We start from the raw sequence: 24336 nt of genomic DNA, 5'->3' as shown, positions 1-24336 counted from the left end.
GCACATTGACATTGAAGAAGATGAGAATAATAATTTGATCAGAGTTGGACCGTCTTACCTTAAATTTGAGCTTTATGTAAATATTCAAAAACATTTAACCTACTGATGCCTCAATTAACGTAATTTTATTGGTATCTATTTTTATTTCTGAAATTTACCACCCTCGGCTTATACTGGAGTCAATGTTTTCCCAGTTATTTTTGTGGTAAAATTAGGTGCCTCGGCTTATATTCGGGTCGGCTTATACTTGAGTATATACGGTAATTACTGTTAACATAGGGCAGGCCACTGAATATTATAATTATTATAATTGTAGATTTTTATTACAGGAAGTATGTGAAACCTTTAGCGTAAGATTAGTCCTGTTTTAGATGTTCACTTCAATCATTCTTGCATGAAATCGCCCAAAATCTTTCATCGAGCCTGGTTACTGATCATGCTGTAGGGAAGATTTTAGAAGCTATGACCCAAAAAAGCAGGCTTTGCTTGTGCCTTTTGCATGGGTTCCTCTGCTCTTTTCATGAAGAACGCTGGATAATAAAGCTGAGCTAACCCTCTATTTGATGGCAGATCGTCTCTGAAATATGGAATTCCATGTAGACTTTGTCAAATAAAGCAAGCCCTGAAACGCATGCGTCTATTTTAAAAGTGATTGATTTGAAGTTTTTGCGGTCCAAAAATAAGGACTTCAACGTCATTCTTTGTGATGTCACATGGAAATATATTTCCCTAGGTTTCCTTCGGCGTGTATTTAAATCTCAAAAGGAAACTCAAAGCACTTCACTAAATCGCACGACAATGAATTGAAATCTTGACTCCAATTAAGCTTTGAAAATATTCTGTTATATTGCAACAGAAAGAAAAAATAACTCTTAGTTGTCTTTCCTGCCAGAAGAAAAAAAGAAATGCCAATCCCAAATAAGTGTATGTATAAAGAGCAGCACATTTTAAATGGATTCAACCACGGATTCAACCTCCAGTGGTGCAGCGGGTTAAACTTCTAAGTGGCTGAGCTTGCTGACCGAAAAGTTGGTGATTCGAATCTGGGGAGCGGGGTGAGCACCTAGTGTTAGCCCCAGCTTCTGCTCTATGAATAAGTGAAAATGTTAAACCTGGTTCTCCAGAGTCCTAGTAGTCCAATTGTTCAAACCACTGCATCACATTGACTTGCCATTACTTCTAGGAAAGGAAGGGGAAATATATAAAGGAAAGAGGCAAGATCTTTGCCCTCCAACAAAAACCTTGAAAAATCTCATTAAAAGATCATGCATTCATGCAAAATTAATAGGTGTCAACAAATTAAATATATTAATGGAAGGTAGATTAGGTGAGTTTCAATTCTTTCTTTTATTCTTCTCTTCTTTTTGTCTGTCTGCCTTTTCGTCTTCCTTCCTTCCTTCCTTCCTTCCTTCCTTCCTTCCTTCCTTCCTTCCTTCCTTCCTTCCTTCCTTCCTTTTATATTAGCTTGAAAACTTAGCAGGAAGACTTTGGGATGCAGAATATTATCTTCCCAGAGAACGGCTCTTTCTCCCTTCATTCCACATTTTCTAATACACAAATTTTAAGAGCTCACCAAAATTCATTTTGACCTGTAGTCTTGTGCATTTCGGGTGAATCGCTATCCGTTTCAAATAAAAACTTTGAAAATCCCCCAAAAATTAGTGGATCAACAAAACATTATGAATTTTTGGTGGGCTAAGAATAGTGAATGTATTCTACCACTGTAGCAAGTTTTATCATGATAGCTATAAAAATGAGCGAGAGAGAACCCCTTGAAGTTTCCCCAGTGACCGTGATTATTGCATTATTATGCGCATGCGCAATTACTATTAATGAAATAAGAACCCAATTTTGTTAGTCTTGTTATAGTAACAAAATTTTCACTAGTGAAACTTTAGAAATAATTTCGAAATGAAGTGAAAATTTTGTAAGTACTTTTGTACCATTTTTTATCAAATGCACATGCCTAATATCTAGCATTCTGTTACTGTAGAGTCTCACTTATCCAACACTCGCTTATCCAAACATTCTGGATTATCCAACGCATTTTTGTAGTCAATGTTTTCAATATATTGTGACATTTTGGTGCTAAATTCATAAATATAGTAATTACTACATAGCATTACTGCGTATTGAACTACTTTTTCTGCCAAATTTGTTGTCTAACATGATGTTTTGGTGCTTCATTTGTAAAATCATAACCTAATTTGATGTTTAATAGGCTTTTCCTTAATGCCTCCTTATTATCCAACATATTCGCTTATCCAACGTTCTGCCGGCCCGTTTATGTTGGATAAGTGAGACTCTACTGTACTATTATTATTATTATTACCTCAGTCTGGACCCTATCTCACAATTTAATTCAGTTTAAACCAAACCAAGAGTGTAACTCCTATCACCTTTCCTTATCGATTAAGTTGGCAACAACTGCTAGGAGTTGGAATCCGACAATATCTGGTTAGCAGGTATATATTTTAAAATGTTCTAAACCTATTTACGGTAATTATATTTGGAAAAAATAAGAGGAATCTCAGAAATAACATTCGATTCTGGTCTAGTTTGCTCTTAAAAGTGTCGATTTTTTTTTTGCCCCTTTGCAGCACATAAAGCAACACTATGCTCGGTAGGCTCTATGCTAAATGGATTTGGAGTAAATTAAAGAGACCCTTGAACTGTAACAATCAATACGTTGCATTGATTCTAAGCTTTTGTCTATTTGTAATTTACATGCTAACATGTATGCTAATGTAACAAGCATGAGTTGCCTTTTGCAGTCATTAATAATCCTATAATAGAGGCTGAAAGTCTGGGGGAAGAAAAAGCAAAAACGTGTTAACCACAAAGAGTTAATCAATTACTTTAATAAAGGTCATTTTAGAATTGGACTCAAGTAAATTAGTAGAAATGAGATGACATTGGCAGCAGACTTCAATGGACTTCTGTGGATATTCTCTACCTCTTCTTAATTAAAGTTGACGACTTAATCAAAGCCTTTGTTAGTAAACCAATACCTATATTTCTCACGACTCCTCTAATTTTAATGAATTCCTTTGGAAACCAGACCAAAATATATTAAGTTGACATTGATATACAACCCCTACACATGCATATATATAATCTAGAAAATCAGGAAGAACACATACAGGACCTTTCTTATGATACGAAAGAGAAATCCTGAACTATATGTGCTTTAATCCACAATTTACTTACATTCTAGGGAAAGTTACACATAAGATAAGGAAACCCTGCTTGGGTTTGCAAATGAGGGAAAATAAGCTGTACACAAAGAACTCAAAGGTTGCAGATGTGTGCCTTCATAATTTTCATTCCTGAGAGCAAGAATGAATACCGTATATGCTCAAGTATAAGCCGACCCAAATACAAGCCAAGGCACCTAATTTTACCATAAAAAACTGGGAAAAATTAATGACTCAAGTATAAGATGAGGGTAGGAAATGCAGCAGCTACTGTTAAAATAGATACTAATAAAATTACATTAATTGAGGTATCAATAGGTTAAATATTTTTGAATATTTTCATAAAACTGTAATTTGAGAAAATAATAAGACTGTAATAAGATGAGACTGTCCAACGCTGATTACCTATATACTCGAGTATAAGCCGAGCCGAATAAATGCCTGCCAGGACCCTCGCTTGAGTATAAGCCAAGGGGGACTTTTTCAGCCCTAAAAAGGACTGTAAAATTTGACTTATACTCAAGTATATTGGAAAATTTGCCATTTGTGAGAAAGATCTCAGGAATTGAGGGATTTTGTTTTCATCTAGTTTAGAAGAACTGACTTTTTTCTTGCACATAAAAGGTAAAGAAAAAGTCGAGGTAGACACTCATCCTGCTATTACTGAGTAATCACCATTGCAGTCTGCTTCTTAATATGATCAGTTTATGGCTCTTCCACCATAATAGTTTAGTTGGTGATTCGAATCTGGGGAGTGGGGTGAGCTCCCGCTGTTAGCCCCAGCTCCTGCCAACCTAGCGGTTTGAAAACATGTAACTGTGAGTAGATCAATAGGTACCGCTCCGGTGGGAAGGTAACGGCGCTCATAATGGCCACATGACCTTGGAGGTGTCTACGGACAACGCCGGCTCTTTGGCTTAGAAATGGAGATGTGCACCAACCCCCAGAGTCGGACTTGAATTGACTTAATATCATGGGAAAACCTTTACCTTTACCTTATGGCTCTTCCACCATAATAAATCAGTTGGGTTGACTTTCTATTTGCATTGCATATCATTGGTTGTTAGGTAGCATCAGTTTACGATGACCTTCTCACTGTATTTATTATTTATTGACTACATTTATATTCTGCTCTTCTCGCCACGGAGGGGACTCAGAGCGGCTTACAAATCAAATGTACATACAATATATTATTAGCATAGCACAGTATAAGCATTAAATTACTATATTGTACTATATCATTATATGGTAATATTATTACCGGTAGTAATATTACATTTAATATATAATATATATTATGCTAATCAAGGTGATCAATTGCAACATTCACACTTGCCTCATTCTTTCTCCCACCCTGGACATCATCCCACAGACACATAAACCCCACTTGCCTAGCCTCCAATAGACCCCACAACCTCCGAGGACGCCCGCCACAGACGCGGGCAAAACGTCAGGAGAGAATGCTTCTGGAACACTATTCCCTGCAACAAAGCTTTTTTCAAAAAGGTATCTTATTTTGAACATTATTCCTGCAATGCTGGGCCCGAGGATTTTTGTCAGCTCCAATACTGCACTTGTTCCCATTTCTTGAAGGTTCTGATTTCAGATGCATTATCTCTCACTTTTGATTAAGTAAGAAAATTTCCATTACTCGTCTTTCTATTTGTACTCTGAGACAGCGTGAGATGTCTCTTGAAATTTTAATGTCCATACCTTTCTGGATTCGGGAGCATCCCTTTGCTGGCTGTCTTGCCTTAATGACATAGAAGAGGAGCATCCGCGTAGCATATAATGTAAATCCATTTGTTGTTTCTTTTTGTATACACGTTAGTTAGCGGAGCCTGGAGTGAACCCTCCTTTGAAAGGTGTTGGCTCGGCCTCTCGCTCCGTGCTTCAAACCAAAGAGGCTCTTTTTATTTTACACGGGAGAGATGCCCTCCCTTGAACTGGAATCTGGAAGGTGATCCCATGTAAAATTAATCATCGAGCGGGGCATACGGGGAGACTATTTTAACATTTAGATATTGAACATGCATTTGCCTTGGGGCAGCATTACTTAGAAAAGTTCTAATAGGCACCGGAGCAAATGTTTTATGGCAGTCTTCACCTTTGTTATACTTTTGCATCTCCCTTTTGGCATACAGCTTTGGCAACCATTTCCAATGTCTCTCCTTTAGTTTTAGGTAATTTTGGCTATGTTTTATTTTATATAATAGTGACTTTTAAATTTACACTTTATATGTGTTTTTATTAAATTTTATAATTGCATTATTATTTTATTTATTTCCATATTTATACCAATAGTAAAGGTTTCCCCGGACGTTAAGTCCAGTCGTGACCGACTCTTGGGGTTGGTGCTCATCTCCATTTCTAAGCCGAAGAGCCGGCGTTGTCCATAGACACCTCCAAGGTCATGTGGCTGGCATGACTGCATGGAGCACCATTACCTTCCCACAGGAGCGGTACCTATTGATCTACTCACATTGACATGTTTTCGAACTGCTAGGTTGGCAGGAGCTGGGGCTGACAGCGGGTGCTCATTCCGCTCCCGGGATTTGAACCTGGGACCTTTTGGTCCGCAAGTTCACCAGCTCAGCGTAGTAGTGCCCACTTTGGGAATCACCGCTTTAGATGGACAAAAAGGAACTGGAGGAACCAGATTTGGTGCTACATATATAGTGGAGTCTAGGAGGGTGAGGCTAACACCAGAAAGCTGCTCAGGTTTGAAACATTCCACGATTGATCTCTGTGTGCATGAGATCCCAATTATGTGAGGCACAGAGACCATGAAGAAGAACTCAAACCCACATATTCAAAGTCCCATCCCTTTATATATATCTAATCTATATATATAAAAGAGTAATGAAATTTTGGCCTAGGACAAAACAACAAAACTACACATCCCAGAAACACTAAACTTGGCAGCACAACCCCTCATCCATGCCTCTACGTTCATACAACAAAAAGAAAAGAAAAATAAAGTCCTAATTAGAGGGAGAGGAATAATTGTTTTTATCCAATTGCTGCCAGTTAGAAGGCTAAGCTCCGCCCACTTGGTCTCCTAGCAACCTACTCAGCCCAGGGGACAGGCAGAGTTAGGCCTCACTTAGGCCTCTTCCACACTGCCTATAAAATACAGATTATCTGATTTGAACTGGATTATATGGCAGCGTAGACTCAAGGCCCTTCCACACAGCTATATAACCCATTTATAATGGACTTAATGTAAGGTAAAACCTTTACCCTTTACCTTAACTACCACCAATTCCTCAATAGTTTATTTCCCATTCCACCATACTTCGCCACAGCAACGCGTGGCCGGGCACAGCTTATATATATATATATATATATATATATATATATATATATATATGCACATTTCCACTATTTTTGTCCATCCGGTCTTTAAAGCTTGATGCTCAAAGAGCTGCACAGAACAATGGTTTTACGTCACCTTTCATCTGGAGGATTGATGCGAGAAATAAAGACCTTCTCCCTACAATTCAGATGGAATGAGAAATTGAGATCCACTGAATGTGTAAAGAAAAAAAGACACGACTCCATACTTTGTCTATCAAAGACACCGTGGACTCACTGATTGAAAGCAGAAGGTGAGAGAGCAAACAATCACTTGAACAGGTAGGACAAAAAGAAAAGAGTGCTGAGATGCTGCTGAGCTGATTGTACTATATTGTTCTTAGAAAAGCAGTTTGTTTTATATCAAAATACGAACAGAATATTATTTAAGCATTCCCATTAATGCAAACATATACAAGATATGCACTCATATATGTATGTTGTTCATACCAAGCTAATGACACCGAGAACTTCAGGAGGGAAATAGTCTGACAGTTTGGAAATAAAACACAAATAGACAAATAGTGCTGTGGTTAATGTTGCCACTGGATTCAAGCCAAAAAGACGTCAGATGTTGACATGCTCAGAGGTGAAAGTCCAAGGCTGTGCAACATTTGAGAAGCAGGAATCATGGGAAGCAAGACACAGTAAAACAAGAAATGGAACATGTAGCATCGTGTAGTGCACAGTTCACCAGCTTGCCTGGAAGCATGTCATGGGGGAATTCAACAATTACCCAAATAATAATAATAATAATAATAATAATAATAATTTCTTTATATTTGTTCCTTGACAAAATTGAAGGAAAAGCTGATAAGAAGAAGACCTGGCTATGGCTCACAAATGGGACCCTGAAGAAAGAGACAAAAGGCCTGATCCTTGCAGCCCAGGAGCAAGTCATCAGAACAAAGGCAATTAAGGCCAAGCTCGAAAAATCAGCTGATGACCCAAAATGCAGACTGTGCAAGGAAACCGACAAAACCATGGATCATATCCTCAGCTGCTGTAAGAAAATCGCACAGACAGACTACAAACAGAGGCACAACTATGTGGCCCAAATGATTCATTGGAACTTATGCCTCAAGTACCACCTCCCAGCAGCAAACTGGTGGGATCACAAACCTGCAAAAGTATTGGAAAATGAGCATGCAAAGATACTGTGGGACTTCCGAATCCAGACTGACAAACTTCTGGAACACAACACACCAGACATCACAGTTGTGGAGAAGAAAAAGGTTTGGATCATTGATGTTGCCATCCCAGGTGACAGTTGCATTGATGAAAAACAACAGGAAAAACTCAGCCGCTATCAGGACCTTAAGATTGAACTTAAAAGACTCTGGCAGAAACCAGTACAGGTGGTCCCGGTGGTGTTCGGCACATTGGGTGCCATGCCAAAAGATCTCAGCCGGCATTTGGAAACAATAGACATTGACAAAATCACGATCTGCCAACTGCAAAAGGCCACCCTACTGGGATCTGCATGCATCATCCGAAAATACATCACACAGTCCTAGGCACTTGGGAAGTGTTCGACTTGTGATTTTGTGATACAAAATCCAGCATAACTATCTTGTTTGCTGTGTCATAATAAAATAATAATAATACTTTCTTTATATTCCGCCCTATCTCCCCAAGGGGACTTCCGGCGGATGACAGTACACATACATAGCAAACATTCAATGCTGTTTGGACAGACAGGACAAACAGAACAGACAGAAAGGAGGTACCGTATATACTCAAACACAAGCTGAGTTTTTCAGCCCTTTTTTTTGAGCTGAAAAAGCCTCCCCCGGCTTATAATGGGGTCAATTTCAGGGCCAGGCAACAGAATCTGGAGGCCATTGCTTGCAATATATAATAAGTTTCTCTCTTGCCCTCCCTTATCAGTGTGTTTTCCAAAGCCTCCCTCGCTCTTAACCAAGGGAATGTTTTGAAAAGGAAAGAAGCCCTTGCAAGTCAGGAAGAAGCAAACTATATATCCATTAATCTCATAAAAACATTTTCCCCTGAAATATTTGTTAATCTCTCCTACAGATATATAAGCATTAACCCCTTTTATGCATTTGCAATCCCTATGTACTTATAGATCTGTATCTATCTATATATATTAATTTTATACAGTAGAGTCTCGCTTATCCAACGTAAACGGGCTGACAAAACGTTGGATAAGCGAATATGTTGGATAATAAGGAGAGATTAAGGAAAAGCCTATTAAACATCAAATTAGGTTATGATTTTACAAATTATACAGAATTTGACAGAAAAAGTAGTTCAATACACAGCAATGCTGTGTAGTAATTACTGTATTTATGAATTTAGCACCAAAATATCACGATATATTGAAAACATTGACTACAAAAATGCATTGGATAATCCAGAACGTTGGATAAGCGAGTGTTGGATGAGACTCTACTGTATCCATTAATCTTATAAAAACATTTTCCCCTGAAATATTTGTTAATATCTCCTACAGATATATAAGCATTAACCCCTTTATGCATTTGCAATCCCTATGTACTTATATATCTGTATCTATAGACATTAATTTTATAAATGAATTTTCCCCTCATATGTTTGCAGGTCCTTGCAAATGCTATATACATATAGATCCATGTACCCATATATCTATATCTATATATATATACATTATTTAACCGATTGATGCCTCGATTAATGCAATTTTATTGGTATCTATTTTCATTTTGAAATTTACCAGTAGCTGCTTCATTTCCCACCCTCGGCTTTTACTAGGGTCAATAAGTTATCCCAGTTTTTTTGTGGTAAAATTAGGTGCCTTGGCTTATATTAGGTTCTGCTTATACTCGAGTATATATGTTATGTTGTCTCAAAATCCAGTTTCAATGCCGTGGAGGTTGAGCTCAGATTCAGTCACAGATTCTCTATGATGAAGAGCCATCAGGACTTCCTCCTTCCACTTGGTCATCACATTTCTGGTCTTGTTTTTTATGGTGTAGTAAAATACCTCCCTTACTAATTAGTGGTACCTAGTTTCTCTACTTACCGCTCTAAGCTGTTTTTGAACTGCTTAGGTAAACAGTGAGCTGGGCTTGACGGTCAAGTGCTCACCCTGACCAGGCTCCAAACTGGCCACTTTTGGTTGGTAGATCTTATTACTGCTGGTCATTTACTAGTTGTGCTAAAGCCCAGCCCTATGTACCAAATATTATAAATTGTTACTGTTTATGCTAATGAATTAATTTTCCAGTTTTTTCTATCAAATGGATTTTCAGACCTAACATTCCAAGCACAAACACACACAGCACACACAAACATATTTCACCTACAACAATTCTCTTAGGAAAATAAGCAAGGGAAGCATCATGTTGAAAGATGCCTCCTTCATGCAGAAAGCATGTGGGTTTTACATTGTAAAGCAATATTTCCTCCATGAATATTCCTGAAAACATTAGCACGGGATCAAGACGGTGAGAAACTATAAATATAAGATCCATGGGAGGGAAAGATGCCTGCAGGGAGAAATGAAGGTTGGCATTATCTAGCATGCTAAAAATAAGGCCGTATCTCTCAAAAATAATGAGGTTAAACACAAGAGGCAGGTGACAGAACTTGGAAAGGAGCATGAAATGGAAAGAGTTCAGTAGCGGGATAACAAGGTTAACTATCCAGACAGTGCCATAAAGAACATCCTAGTGGCGTCTAGTATTACTGTATTAAATGTTATCACTTAAGCAACGTAATTCAAAATCCTTCACATAAGATTTCTGAAATGTCTGCCCCTGAATACATATTCTACATATTCTACACATTCTACATATTCTAAGGGCAGAATATGATGTTGAAATTCTGAGGACAACGGTATGGGTTTAAAAGCCATGAGTCTTAAAAGTGGGAGAAATCAAATCCCAAGTGCTTTCAAGGACATGGTAACATGGTCCATTTGTACATCAATGTATCCTTACAACTCAAGACATCTGACATGGATCATATGGATCTTTCTGTCAGAGTAATTTCAGCGCAGCAGCAGTTGGATGGAATCAGTGGAACGCAGAACGAAGAGACATCAGAGACGATGGTAAAACTATATACAAATTTTACTGTATTCAGTAATAATCAAGACAAACAAGCTTGAAAACAATGGACACAGGACTTGACTCTCACTCCAGGCAGACAGCACTTGACGCAGAACTGAACTGAACTGATGCAATCAGCAATGCACACACACTTGTGTCTGGACACTCCCTAGTTCCAGCCACACATCAAGGACATCACAGCTTCTTAGTAATTAACTCTTTCCAGACTATGTTACACTCTGGATGATGCAATACAGGCAAGACACAAATTTCATTTAAACACTACCAATACACAAATCCCACATTAACACTTTCCCACCATCCTGAGCAATAGTTATGAATTTCTGCCCACTCAAGTCCACATGGTCTGAAGCATCCAATTGGAATTAAGTTCCAATATGTGACAGTTCCTGGATCAAGTCCCGTCCCCCCGTCCCCCGCGCATCCATGATCACTAGCGTCTACTTTCTTTCCCCTGAGAATCATGTGGGTCAAACAGCCCAATAGGAAGGCAACCCACAGAGAAAGAGATTGCAAAGAGAGACGCAGAATTTTTCTTGTATGTCCAGATCCTCAGATGCAACTTCTAAGGCAGGGGTCCCCAAACTTTTTAAGCAGAGGGCCGATCCACAATCTTTCAGACTGTTGAGGGGCCGAATTATCATTTGGAAAAAAAAATACAAACAAATTCCTATGCATACTGCACATGTCTTATTTGTAGTGCAACAACAACAACAACGAAAGAACAATACAATATTTAAAAATGAAAACAATTTTAACCAACATAAACCTATTAGGGTTTCAATGGAAAGTGTGGGCCTGCTACTGGTCAATGAGATAGTCAAGTTAATTAGGATTGTTGTTGTTGTTGTGTGCCTTCAAGTCATGTCAGACTTTGGCCGAGCCTAAGTCTAAAATTAATTATTTATTTATTGCATTTATTTACTACATTTATATCCCACCCTTCTCACCCCGAAGGGGACTCAGAGCAGCTGTATGTACATACAATATATTATATTATTAGCATAACATAATATTAGCATTATATATTACTATATTGAATGAACTATACCACTATACTATTATATAATATGTAATATATAACATATAATATTAATATTATTATATGGTATTACTATTAGTATTATATTGTATAACATAAGATTATTATCAATATTATATGTATATACAATATATTATATTATTAAAACTGATATAAAAATATATTATAAAACTGAGGGCGGGGGCCAGGTAAATGATCCAGCCACCGGGCCTTAGTTTGGGGACCCCTGTTCTAAGGGCTTCATTGATGCAAATGTGTTTAATGGATTTGCAATCCTTGAACTGTTTAAAGACTCAGCTATCGGAACCCTGTCTCTGATGTATGGCTTTCTTGACCCTGGACTGTTGTGAGACTGGATCCTTTTGGATTCCACAGTTTCTGACTTGGACACCTTCAATTTTGCTGCCTGTTGGGACCTATTTTCTGCCTGTCCTTCTCTTCCTTTTTGGAAACAGACGGCGAATCCTCCCACCAAAAGTATCCAAATTTGGGCATATCGGGTACTTGTGCCAAATTTGTTCCAGTGAATGAAAATATATCTTGCATATCAAATATCTACATTATGATTCATAACAGAAGCAAGATGACAGTTATGAAGTAGCAACGGAAATAATTTTGTGGTTGGGGGCCACCACAACATGAGAAACTGTATTAAGGGGTTGCGGCATTAGGAAGGTTGAGGACCATTGTCCTAGCAGGATACATCTAGCAGCATACCTAGCCTGCCATATACCTACAATATTATGCATTATACAGTATAATTATTTTTTCTAGAAAAGGTAGGGTGGATGTTTGTCTCATGGTTTCTTAAAATGTGCCATTTTACAAATCCTGTATATACTAGAGTATAAGCCTAGTTTTTCAGCCCTTTTTTAGGACTGAAGAAAACCCTCCTCGGCTTATACTCAGGTGAGGGTCCTGGTGGGCTTATATTCAGGTCGGCTTATACTCAAGTATTTATTTATTATTTATTACAATATTTATATCCCGCCCTTCTCACCCAACAGGGGACTCAGGGCGGCTTACAATAAAACACACATATAAAAATTGTACAATGCACTATAAATTAGTTAAAAATTATTAACTTACATCGGACATTCATAAAACACATTCTAAAATACAGATGGGCGTGTTCAATTTTAAAGGACTGGGTCTGTCGATTGAGTTCCAGCGTACATAATAATAATTAGCGCTGCTAATTGTTATTCGAAAGCCTGGCCCCACAACCAAGTATATGTGGTATATTTATTATTATTTTTTCTAGTATTATTGGTATTGTTACATTTATTATTTTACTCTATTAATTATTAATATTACTTTTATTATTTTACTCTATTATTGTTACTTTTACATTTATTTTACTCTATTAATAATAATAATAATAATAATACATTTATTATTTTACTCTATTTATTATTACCTGTATTATTTTCCTGTATTTATTATTATTATTACATATATTATTTTACTCTATTATTATTAAAAGGATACATTTACATTTTATCATTATATTTGTATGTGATTTTATGACCTGTTTTTTTGTTGTTGTTGTTGATTCATTTGTTTTATTGCTTTGCTTTATTGTTGATGTTCGGGCTTGGCCCCATGTAAGCCGCCCCGAGTCCCTTTGGGGAGATGGGGTGGAGTATAATAATAATAATAATAATAATAATAATAATTATTATTATTATTATTATTATTATTATTATTATTATTATTATTACATTGAAGAAAATGGGAATGATTTGATCAGAGTTGGACAGTCTTATCTTAAATTTGAGCTTTATGTAAATATTCAAAAACATTTAACCTACTGATGCCTCAATTAATGTAATTTTATTAGTATTATTTATTATTTATTTATTTGCTACATTTATATGCCGCCCTTCTCAACCCGAAGGGGACTCAGAGCGGCTTACAAATTAAATTTACATACAATATTATATTAGTATAGTACAATACTGGTAACAAATTACTATACTGTACTGTATCAACATATTGTAATATTATTAGTAATATTACATGTAAAATATGATATATAATTAATATTATTATATTGTATTATTAGTATTATATCGTATTACAATATAATATTATGAATATTATATGTATAGACAATATGTTATAATTATTACATATTATTGTAAATTATATTGTATATATATATATATTTATATATAAACACACACACATATATGTGTGTGTGTGTGTGTGTGTGTGTGTATATATATATATATGTACATATATATACATATATATATATAAAACTAGCATAGCATGTTATTGCGGATAGGGGCCTCCAGCTGATGCAAAGAGACAAGATGGAAGGGTATCTATTTTTATTTCTGAAATTTACCACCCCCGGCTTATACTGGAGTCCCAGTTTTTTTGTCGTAAAATTAGGTGCCTCGGCTTATATTCGGGTCGGCTTATACTCGAGTATGTACGCTAATTAATTTTTCTAGAAAGGGTAGGGCAGATATTTGTCTCATGGTTTCTTAAAATGTGCCATTTTACAAATATATCTGAATCAAATTGATGTGAAGATTTTAAATTATCTTGAGTATTTAGACTTGTTAATTTGAACCATTATTCTGTCACTCTGCAGATTATTTGCTGCCCTGTTGCTTTAAAACATCGTATGTTATGCAAGAAGAACACTGCTGTTACCACCTCGTGAGAAGCTTCAGGAGAAGCTATATAGGCAAATGTTTTTGATAATGTTATTGCCAACCACAAATCACAATAATAGCATTGCCCAATTTCCAAAAGAATTTCCTTCCTTGAAGCCCAATTGACTGCTTGCATACTCCGTTCCAAGACCTCTTACCAACGAGTGCTTCTTAAACTAAACTTCGATGGCGAGAAATGCCTCTTGCTCCGGTCCAACCTACTTGGAATATTTTGCTAGGATTCCCTCCCCTCCCCGTTGCCCACAACATTGTTTTATTTTCCAAGGCTTCTATTTGCCGCTTGCTTTTGTCCCAAAGAAAAGGGCTTTAATTCAGGATTAGCCCGCGCCTCTCTTCGTGTGGGCACACATGCTCCTTCAGCTGCCTGGGATTGAAGGTATTTAAAGCTTGTGAGTTAATTGGAAGAAACATGATTGCAAGGGATTAAGCAACCCCCTCCATTCAATATGCAGAGTTATGTTTACACAGCCAAAAAGAGATTAATCTGCTATTTTTCTCATTTCACTCCATTTCCAAAGCTTAGATTTCTAATCACAAAAGCATAACAACAAGCCCATGCTTCTGTCATTATATGGTGGAAATTGCCTGAGCTATAGGAAACTGCGACAGATCATAAGCACATTGGCTTAAGACTGTTTTGCATCTCCCAGCCAATTTTTTTTATTTCAGTCAACATACATTATTTTTCTCCCAGCTATCCCCAGATTTAGCATCTAATGGTCAAAAATTAAACTTGTCAAAATTCTGATATGGAGTTGCATTTGTGAACAGAGAATATTAGCTGCCTCATTGAATGGTAGAATGATAGTGCTGGAAGAGACCCAGGGACCTTCCAGACAGGCCCTATATCCCAGGATCTGAACCCAGGTTTTCTACTTTAAACTTAATTATCTTTGCATTCATATTCAATTTTTGTTAAGCAATCCAAACACCAAAGAAATCATTCTTAAAGCAGTATCAGTTGGTGGCTTGGATATTGGTATGGCGGTGAATCCAATCTAGGTTTTTGTCTGAATTTCAAGGAGCAAAGCGAGATGCCAAACTCATTCACTCCAATAGGTTCAACATGGCAGCTTTAGAGTTTGGACAAAAAAGCAGAGTAGATTCACTGCCCAACTGAGATGGAAGTCCCCAGATGCCACTGGTTATGAGGCTGTCCAAAAGTTGCCTCAAAAAACAACACTATCCTTGGCTTGAAAGTAAGATCAGCTGGTGCTGTTTGCATAAAAATGGGATAATAATAATAATAATAATGATGATGATGATGATGTCAAAAATCAGAAACTCCTCAAAACACAACAGACAAAGAGTCAGTACAAGAAAACCGCACTACAAACTAGAGCTGACAGCTGGCACAACAAACATTGCATGGAAAGTTCCTTGACAAAATTGAAGGAAAAGCTGACAAGGAGAAGACCTGGCTCTGGCTCACAAATGGGACCCTGAAGAAGGAGACAGAAGGCCTGATCCTTGCAGCCCAGGAGCAAGCCATCAGAACAAAGGCAATTAAGGCCAAGATCGAAAAATCAGCTGATGACACAAAATGCAGACTGTGCAAGGAAGCTGTCGAAACCATTGATCCAACCAGTCCATCCTCCAGGAAATAATGCCCGGCTGCTCACTGGAGGGAAGGATATGGGAGGCAAAGCTGAAGTATTTTGGCCACATCATGAGGAGACAAGAAAGCTTGGAAAAGATCACGATGCTGGGGAAAATGGAAGGAAAAAGGAAGGGAGGCCGACCAAAGGCAAGATGGATGGACGGTATCTTTGAAGTGACTGGCATGAACTTGAAGGAACTGGGGGCGGCGACGGCCGACAGGGAGCTCTGGCGTGGACTGGCGTGGACGACTAAACGACTGAGCAGCAGAACCGGGATTGCAAATAACTGGAGGAAAGATGCAATGTGATGATGTGTCATCACTTGCTATTAGACATGTGCACGAAATTCGTTTCTACCGTTTCTTTCATGTCTTCCATTTCGTTGTAGCACAAAATGGGAAGCCCCTTTCTGGCATGAAAATCTGCTCGACACGAAAATCTGATTTCATCTGCAGCCAAACTTGCCTCCTTGCCTTGGAAAGAGAGAGTGTGTGTGGCAGGGTGTGCAGGTAGGTCTGAAGCATGCCTGCAGATGAGCGCTTTTTACTGCCTGCAGATGAGCGCCTCTTACAACAGGTGCCAGGTAAGAAGAACAGAAGCCTCCTTAAAGCACACGGGGAAGGGGAGCCAGTGGGTGAGAAGCCCCCTCCCATATTGGTCTGATTTTCGGTGCCCTAAACCAAAAAGAAATATCTACATTCCTGATTTAAGGAGGCTTCCAAAAATGGATCGGGCCCCCCAAAGAAAGCTGGGACACGAAATGAGACAAGGTTTTCTCCAAAAGAACAAGTCTACTTGCTATAAGCATTATATAGAGGAAATAATTTGACATATGTCATCTATTTGAGGGTGAACCACAGGCTGTTAAACTGCATTACTAGTCTACACTGAGCATACAATGCAATTTGAAACTGCATTATAAGGCAGTGTAGAAGGGGACCCAGTTCTCCATGCCAGCCAGTCACCACTTGATGCTACAGAGAAAGAGAAAAGGACACACAAACAACCCTTTATTCTATTAAAATAAAAAGCAGAGGCAGTGATGTTCCAGGCAGTTACTTCCATTTTGTAAATTACGCAACCGTCGCAGTAGACAGCAAAAATGTAAGGTCATGTAAGATGTTTCAGAAGTTTCTGAATTTCAGAAGAAAATCAGAAGTTTCACGTAGATCCTACTCCAACCCCTTCCACCTTCATCCTGAAACGCAGCTCAAATTTCCATTGTGCTGTTTTGGCTAAAAAGCAAATCTGACAATTTATTACAGCTTGCGTGCCACATAATAACCCAGCTGATGGTATGTGACAGAACAGCTTAACATCAAGCGCTAAGGTTCCCGTATAACTGTTGTCACTTCTGCTTTCCACAGCTTCACCTTAGTAAATGATTTTCTTGGTGCTGTTTCAAATTCTGATCTATCTTGTTTCCCTAGGAGATTTCCAAGAAAGGTGAATAAAAAATAGGTGAGTGCAAACGGGATGTTTTTCTAAAAAGTACATCATTATCTGCCGAACATAATCATGAGTAGCATGTATTTAGTCATTGTGGCAAATATGCTATTTTTGTTATGTTATTTTTCAAGACAATGTCACTGATAGCAGTGACATTTATATTTTAATGTGTCGTAAATTATATTACATGTGTACATTTACTGGGGAGATACAGTAATTCTTTTGGCATTGTTTGTATCTTTTTTCTTTAGATATTGTTCAAACCAGGCATGGGCAAAGTTGGGCCCTCCAGGTGTTTTGGACTTCAACTCCCACAATTCCTAATAGCCTCGGGGCCTGAAGCTGTTAGGAATTGTGGGAGCTGAAGTCCAAAACACCTGGAGAGCCCAACTTTGTCAATGACTGGTTTAAATGTATCATTATGATTTTAAACCACTATGGTAGTTGTCTCTGTTTAGTGTTGTTTATTCCATTTCTTTACAATAGCATGGTTCCAGCATCCAAACAATGCCATTTCCATGTAGAGTCAAGCTTATCCGACTTCCGCTTATCCGACACTCCGTATTATCTGATGGCAAATGTCCTCCCTCACTCACTCACTCTCTCTCACTCACTCATCCCACTGGGTCCCGGTGCTACTGGAACTCAGCCAGGTGAGTGAGTGAGGGACGGAGGGAGGGCGAGTGAAGGAGGGTGGTAAAGGCCCTCCCTCACTCACTCGCTCTCTCACTCACTCATCCCACTGGGTCCCGGTGCTGCCGGAACCAAGCTGGGTGAGTGAGTGAGGGACGGAGGATGGGCGAGTGAAGGAGGGTGGCAAATGTCCTCCCTTGCTCACTCACTCACTCACTCACTCACCTCGCTGGGTCCCGGTGCTACTGGAACTCAGCTGGGTGAGTGAGCGAGGGACAGAGGGCAGGCGTGTGAAGGAGAGTGGCAAATGTCCTCCCTTGCTCTCTCACTCTCTCACTCACCTCACTGGGTCCCAGTGCTGCCGGAACCCAGCCAGGTGAATGAGTGAGGGACAGAGAGCGGACGAGTGAAGGAGGGTAGCAAATGTCCTCTCTCGCTCTCTCACTCACTCACTCACCCCGCTGGGTCCCGGTGCTGCTGGAACCTAGCTGGGTGAGTGAGCGAGGGATGGAGGGCAGGCGAGTGAAGGAGGGTGGCACTCACTTGCTCTCTCACTCACACACTCACCCTGCCAGGAACCAGTGCTGCTGTCATTGCTGCCGGGACCCGGCCTGGTAAGTGAGCGAGCGAGCAAGCACTCACCCTGTTATCCATCAGTTTTGCTTATCCATCATTCCGCCTTCCAGTTTATGACGGATAAGTGAGACTCTACTGTATTTTTAACCACCAAACTATTACTGAAATTAAAGTCAAACTATGCCTTCTTTTTCTCCAACTTTATGCAGCCAAGTGAACCTCCGCTCCCTGTTCTCTAAGTTGACATTATCTATTTTGCCCTGAATGAATCCAAAGCAATCAGCTAATATATCAAAATGCAAACAAAGTCGGCTACCTTTTTGGCAGCCATCAGCTTCCTGGGTTCTCAGAAATGATTTCACTACCGGGATTCCTCAAGAAATAAAGTATCTGTCACATTATGGACCCATCTGGATATTAAATGTCAAAGATAAATGAAGTACAGATGGGGCGGGGATTGTAAAGTCGTTGTCTCCACGGGAAGATACAAAGTGTCCCGAAAATGTGTATTAAAAGAAAAAGAGAATACACCTGACGAATGATTTGATTCACGGCAAAACAGATTAACTGCTATCTCGATGCAATTAAAGAGCGGTTCTTCTTTTCTTTGGTGCGGTCATTCCATAGACATTTAAAGTGACATCATTATCCGCGCTCCTGCACCCCGTGAACTTCCCACATACAGTACATACTCAAAGAATATGTACTTTGGAAAGTTTGGAAAAGAAAAGAGCACCATGATGAAATTCATCCTGTAGTTTCCTGATGTTTTTTTTTTTACCTGATGAAAGAAGCATCAGTTTTTCTAACTCGTTTCAAGAAGCTTTAAAATTCCCTTTGAATTTCTCATAGTGATGAGTTTTTAAAAGCATAATTTGATCTTCATAAGGTGTGTTTTGTGTGTATGTATTGGTCCCATATTATTCTGTAAAGCTGCAAATCTTCTCTATGTTTTGTAACCAGGAAGGAAAAAAAACAGATGTAAGGAATTATCTCATGGGGGACCCAAAATGTGTGGGAGCAGGGGAAGAGATCCAGTAAGTGGGAAGGAGCACCAAAATATAACAATGCATTGAAAATATTGACTGCAAAAATGCGTTGGATAATCCAGAACATTGGATAAGTGAGACTCTACTGTATTTATTTATTTACAGTATTTATATTCCACCCTTCTTTCTCACCCCAAAAGGGACTCAGGGCGAATTACAATGAACATACAGTAGAGTCTCACTAATCCAAGCCTCGCTTATCCAAGTTTCTGGATTATCCAAGCCATTTTTGTAGTCAATGTTTTCAATATATCATGATATTTTGGTGCTAAATTTGTAAATACAGTAATTACAACAAAACATTACTGCGTATTGAACTGCTTTTTCTGTCAAATTTGTTGTAAAATATGATGTTTTGGTGCTTAATTTGTAAAATCATAACCTAATTTGAAGTTTAATAGGCTTTTCCTTAATCCCTCATTATCCAAGATATTCGCTTATCCAAGCTTCTGCTGGCCCGTTTAGCTTGGATAAGTTTGTATATATGGCAAACATTCAATGCCATCAGACAAACAACATACAGTATAGACACACACAGAGGCACACGGACTCTGAGAATATATATATATATATTAGGCTTGAGCAAATTTTTTGTTAGTTCGTTAAATTCGTTTAAAATTCGTTTCGTAATTACTTTTGAATTAATATTTGAACCATCTGCTCACTGCCTTACAAATATTACGAATTTGAATAATAAAAGTAACTTTTTTCGTTTGTTTCTGATGTCTTCGGATGTAGCTGTAGCCCCTCTGAGAGGAGAAGCCATGTTGGCATGCCTCTCAGCCAATCAGAGCGGAAGAGGGAGGGAGGGAGAGGCATCAATCTGCTAGCATTTTAAAAATGCCATTGAGATGCCCCCCCCCCCCCCCCGCGGGGACCACCGGCTCCCTTCCGCATTGCTCTCTCTTCCCTTCTCTCTCTCTCCTCCCTGCTTCTCTCTCTCTCTCTCTCTGAGAGAGAGAGAGAGAGAGAGAGAGAGAGAGAGAGAAGCAGGGAGGGAGGGAAGAGAAGAGAGAAGAGACATGCCTGCCTGCGCTTGGCCTTCTCCTCGCCCTGCCTTGGTTTGGTTTGGTTTTCCTTCTTTCCAGACTTTCCAGCCAGGCTTAAAGGGGAATACCAGAGCCAGGCAAGCCTTCCTAAACGGAATCCTTAGAGCCAGAGGATATCCCTTTAAGAGGAAAGGAAAGGAATCTGGCACCAGCTCACTTGCAACAGATTCAGTGCCATGTAATCATGTGAGTTGTAGTTTTACAAAGTCCCTACCTAGCCTTCCCTGCAGAAGAGAGCCAGTGCCATGCCAAACTACAGCTCCCAGTTTTTTGTCAGATTGTTTTGAATTTCAACTCCCACAATTCCTAACACCAGACATGGGCAAAGTTTGCCCTTGCCTGGTATAGAAGCATTCTATTCTTCTTCTCCAGACATGCCAACAGTATTAAGTGATAAAATCTTGGGCATTTTTTCCTTTAATGCTAAAAGTTCATAGGTTGTTCAACAACAGCCTACTGGGTTGCTATGAGTTTTCCGGGCTCTATGGCCATGTGCCAGAAGCATTCTCTCCTGACGTTTCACCCACATCTGTGGCAGACATACTCAGAGGTTTTGACGTCTGTGCGAAGCTAGGCAAGTGGGGTTTATATATCTGTGGAAGGTCCAGGGTGGGAGAAAGAACTCTTGTCTGTGGGAGGCAAGTGTGAATGTTGCAACTGGTCACCTTGATTAGCATTGAATAGCCTTGCAGCTTCAAAGCCTGGCTGCTTCCTACCTGGGGGAATCCTTTGTTGGGAGGTATTAGCTGGCCCTGATTGTTTCCTGTCTGGAATTCCCATTTTCTGGGTGTTGTTCTTTTACTGTCCTGATTTTAGCTTTTCTGTTGAAATTGTCCATGTGCTTCTTGTGGATTTCAGTGGCTTCTCTGTGTAGTCTGACACGGTGGCTTTTAGAGTGGTCCAGCATTTCTGTGTTCTCAAATACTGGCTTTTAGGAATTGTGGGAGTTGAAGTCCAAAACATCTGGAGGGCCAAGGTTTGCCCATGCCTGATTTAGATCCATCTCAAAAAGGGTATATTTGCCAAGCCCTTTGAGTACGACCTTGGAAATATGGCTATAGTGCAAAATGTTCTCAAGTGTTGGGTTTTGGAAGCTGCACAAGATGGCTTTAAGGCAATTTCTGACCCTCAGACAAAACATATGCAGCCAACTTCAGTAAGCTGGAAATAATGTCTTGATCATGTATCCAGTTCAAAAGCAGATTGTGATGGGAAAGTTCTGGAAAGTGCAGTATAGAGCAGGCATGGGCAAACTTTAGTCCTCCAGATATTTAATAATAATAATAATAATAATAATAATAATAATAATAATAATAATTGTTATTAATCTATTTCTAACCTGCCCTCTCTCCACAAAAGGACTCAGGGCAGCTTCCAAATGCAAAGGCAAATATTCAATGCCTTATACAATAATAAAAACACAACACAATAAAATAGCAAATAAATCATAGCTAAAAATGCATATAAAATTGATTCTATAGGGAGGATAAATGATAAATATAGGGAGGATAAATGATAAATGATAAACGCATAAAGCGTACTTAAATTTCCTACTTGACAGATGCAACTGTCTTTCGGGCTGCTTAGGTAAACAGCAAGCCGGGCTATTTAATAGTCGGGGGCTTAACCCGACCCAGGCTTCGAACTCATGACCTCTCGGTCAGTAGTGATTTATTGTAGCTGGTTACTGGCCAGCTGTGCCACAGCCCGGCCCTTCCTAATTTTCGAATGGAATCTTTCCTGTCGTTTGAAGTCATTGTTCCATTGCGTCCGAGTCTCCAGGGCAACAGAAAACAAGATTGCTCTCTCCTCCCTATGACTTCCCCTCACATCTTGATCCATAGCCCTCATCATGTCTCTTCTCAGCCTTCTCTTCTGTCCAGAGAAGCACACTATGACCATCAGTTTGTTGTCCAAAGCAATATCTCTGTTCTCAAGAAGACACTTCTGGAAAACATTCTTTAACAAGTTACCAGAGAGGACAGCTTCACTTTCAGCTGAAATACAACCTAGGTGATTTTGTCCTAGAAAGCAGTAGGCATATAGGCTCATTGTCAAGGCTCATTGTGACTCTATCTTCTTCTACCGAGCTTCTGAAAAATGGTTCATGATTGTATGTCGATTTTATCAGAAATCGCAATCAGTAATGGACAGTGCATCTCCTGACATGACAATGCATCTCCTGACTTGAGAAGCAAGAATAACTTCCACACAAAAGAGTTCTGCAATGACTCCACTTTTGCCTGTTTGTGATTAAAAACATATGCAATGCTCTCTGTATTGAGAAAGATTAGACCACAAAAGGGTGGTTGAAGATCCAGGTAAAAGAATGAAAATAATTCATCTTGACTTGAAAAATTGCACGCTAAGTTTTTATTAATAAACTCATCTTTTCCTTCGGAGACTTTTTTTTTTACAGACTTAGTGTTCAGCATTTTTGCCTTCACTTAAAAGACTCCAAATTAAAACAGAATTACTAATAGAATCTTACTCCACTAAGTACTATTGCGAGGGTCCATTGCTATGTCTTTAGAAGTGGAGTGGAAGCCCTTGTGTATTAAATGATAGATCAGTGTTTATAATACATTTTAATTATAGCTCCCTGCTGCCAAGAGAATGAACTTTTCAAAGTCAAATCCTAGTGTTGCTGCCTGTTTCTATGCACTAATTGAAATTTGGGCACATCCCTTTTAAAAAGATAAAAATAGATATCATCACCATCATCATTTTTACTTGGATCATTGCATTTTGCAGAGCTAGTCAAATCAGCAGCTATTCAGAAGTGAAAAGCATCTCACAGAAGATCTTGACAATAATCCATGAGCTCAAAATCTTGAAGAGTTGTTAATGACGATGTCTGGTGGTTCTACTTAAATTTAAGGTGGCTCTCCAAATCTAGATATCCTACTTTCCATGTAGCATTTGAAGACATGACTATTAGGGTTGTGTGTGGATTTCATTTCCCCAGTTTCATCCGGTATCTTCGGTACTCTGGGAGCACATAATGGGAAAGGCCCTCTCGGTATGAAAACCCGCCTGATCCAAAATCAAGCGGGAGCTGATCTTGGCCTGCAGCCGAGTACCTTTCCTCTAGTGTAGAAACAGTCAAGAGCCTCCTTAAAGCATTTGCCTGCCTGCAGCTGAGCACCTTTCCCATAGAGCAAAAACAGTCAAAAAGCCTCCTTAAAGCACGTGCCTGCCTGCAGCCAAGCGCCTCTCCTCTAGAGCAAAAACAGTCAAGAAGCCTTCTTAAAGCACGTGCCTGCCTGCAGCCAAGCACCTCTCCTCTAGAGCAAAAACAGTCAAGAAGCCTCCTTAAAGCATGTGCCTGCCTGCAGCCGAGCGCCTATCCTCTAGAGCAAAAACAGTCAAGAAGCCTCCTTAAAGCATGTGCCTGCCTGTAGCCGAGCGCCTCTCCTCTAGAGCAGAAACAGTCAAGAAGCCTCCTTAAAGCACGTGCCTGCCTGCAGCCGAGCGCCTCTCCTCTAGAGCAGAAACAGTCAAGAAGCCTCCTTAACGCACGTGCCTGCCTGCAGCCGAGCGCCTCTCCTCTAGAGCAGAAACAGTCAAGAAGCCTCCTTAAAGCCTCTGCCTGCAGCCTTTGCCTGCAACCG

General features: G+C 39.3%; 2 protein-coding genes across 8 annotated transcripts in view; one reads left to right on the top strand and one right to left on the bottom strand.

Moving 5' to 3' along the window:
• The window catches only part of pcdh11x (protocadherin 11 X-linked), a 514120-nt gene that overhangs the window by 12317 nt on the left and 477467 nt on the right, over nt 1–24336 (bottom strand). The window lies entirely within an intron of this gene.
• LOC134294064 (uncharacterized) overlaps nt 1–24336 on the top strand; it is a 92856-nt gene that overhangs the window by 54559 nt on the left and 13961 nt on the right. Inside the window, exons 3-4 of one of the 5 annotated variants that reach the window (XR_010001049.1) lie at nt 14281–17427; nt 18834–19973. The exons of 1 other annotated variant lie outside the window; for it this stretch is intronic. The gene's annotated coding sequence lies outside the window, so the exon portion shown is untranslated. Of the gene's footprint in view, nt 1–14280; nt 17428–18833; nt 19974–24336 lie in introns of those variants that run through there. 3 more of the 5 variants (XR_010001047.1, XR_010001048.1, XM_062963882.1) reach the window with 3 other exon arrangements.

This window comes from Anolis carolinensis, unplaced genomic scaffold (genome assembly GCF_035594765.1).
Source record: "Anolis carolinensis isolate JA03-04 unplaced genomic scaffold, rAnoCar3.1.pri scaffold_12, whole genome shotgun sequence".
NCBI classification, from domain to species: domain Eukaryota; kingdom Metazoa; phylum Chordata; class Lepidosauria; order Squamata; family Dactyloidae; genus Anolis; species Anolis carolinensis.
This window is presented reverse-complemented; position numbering and strand designations above follow the sequence as displayed.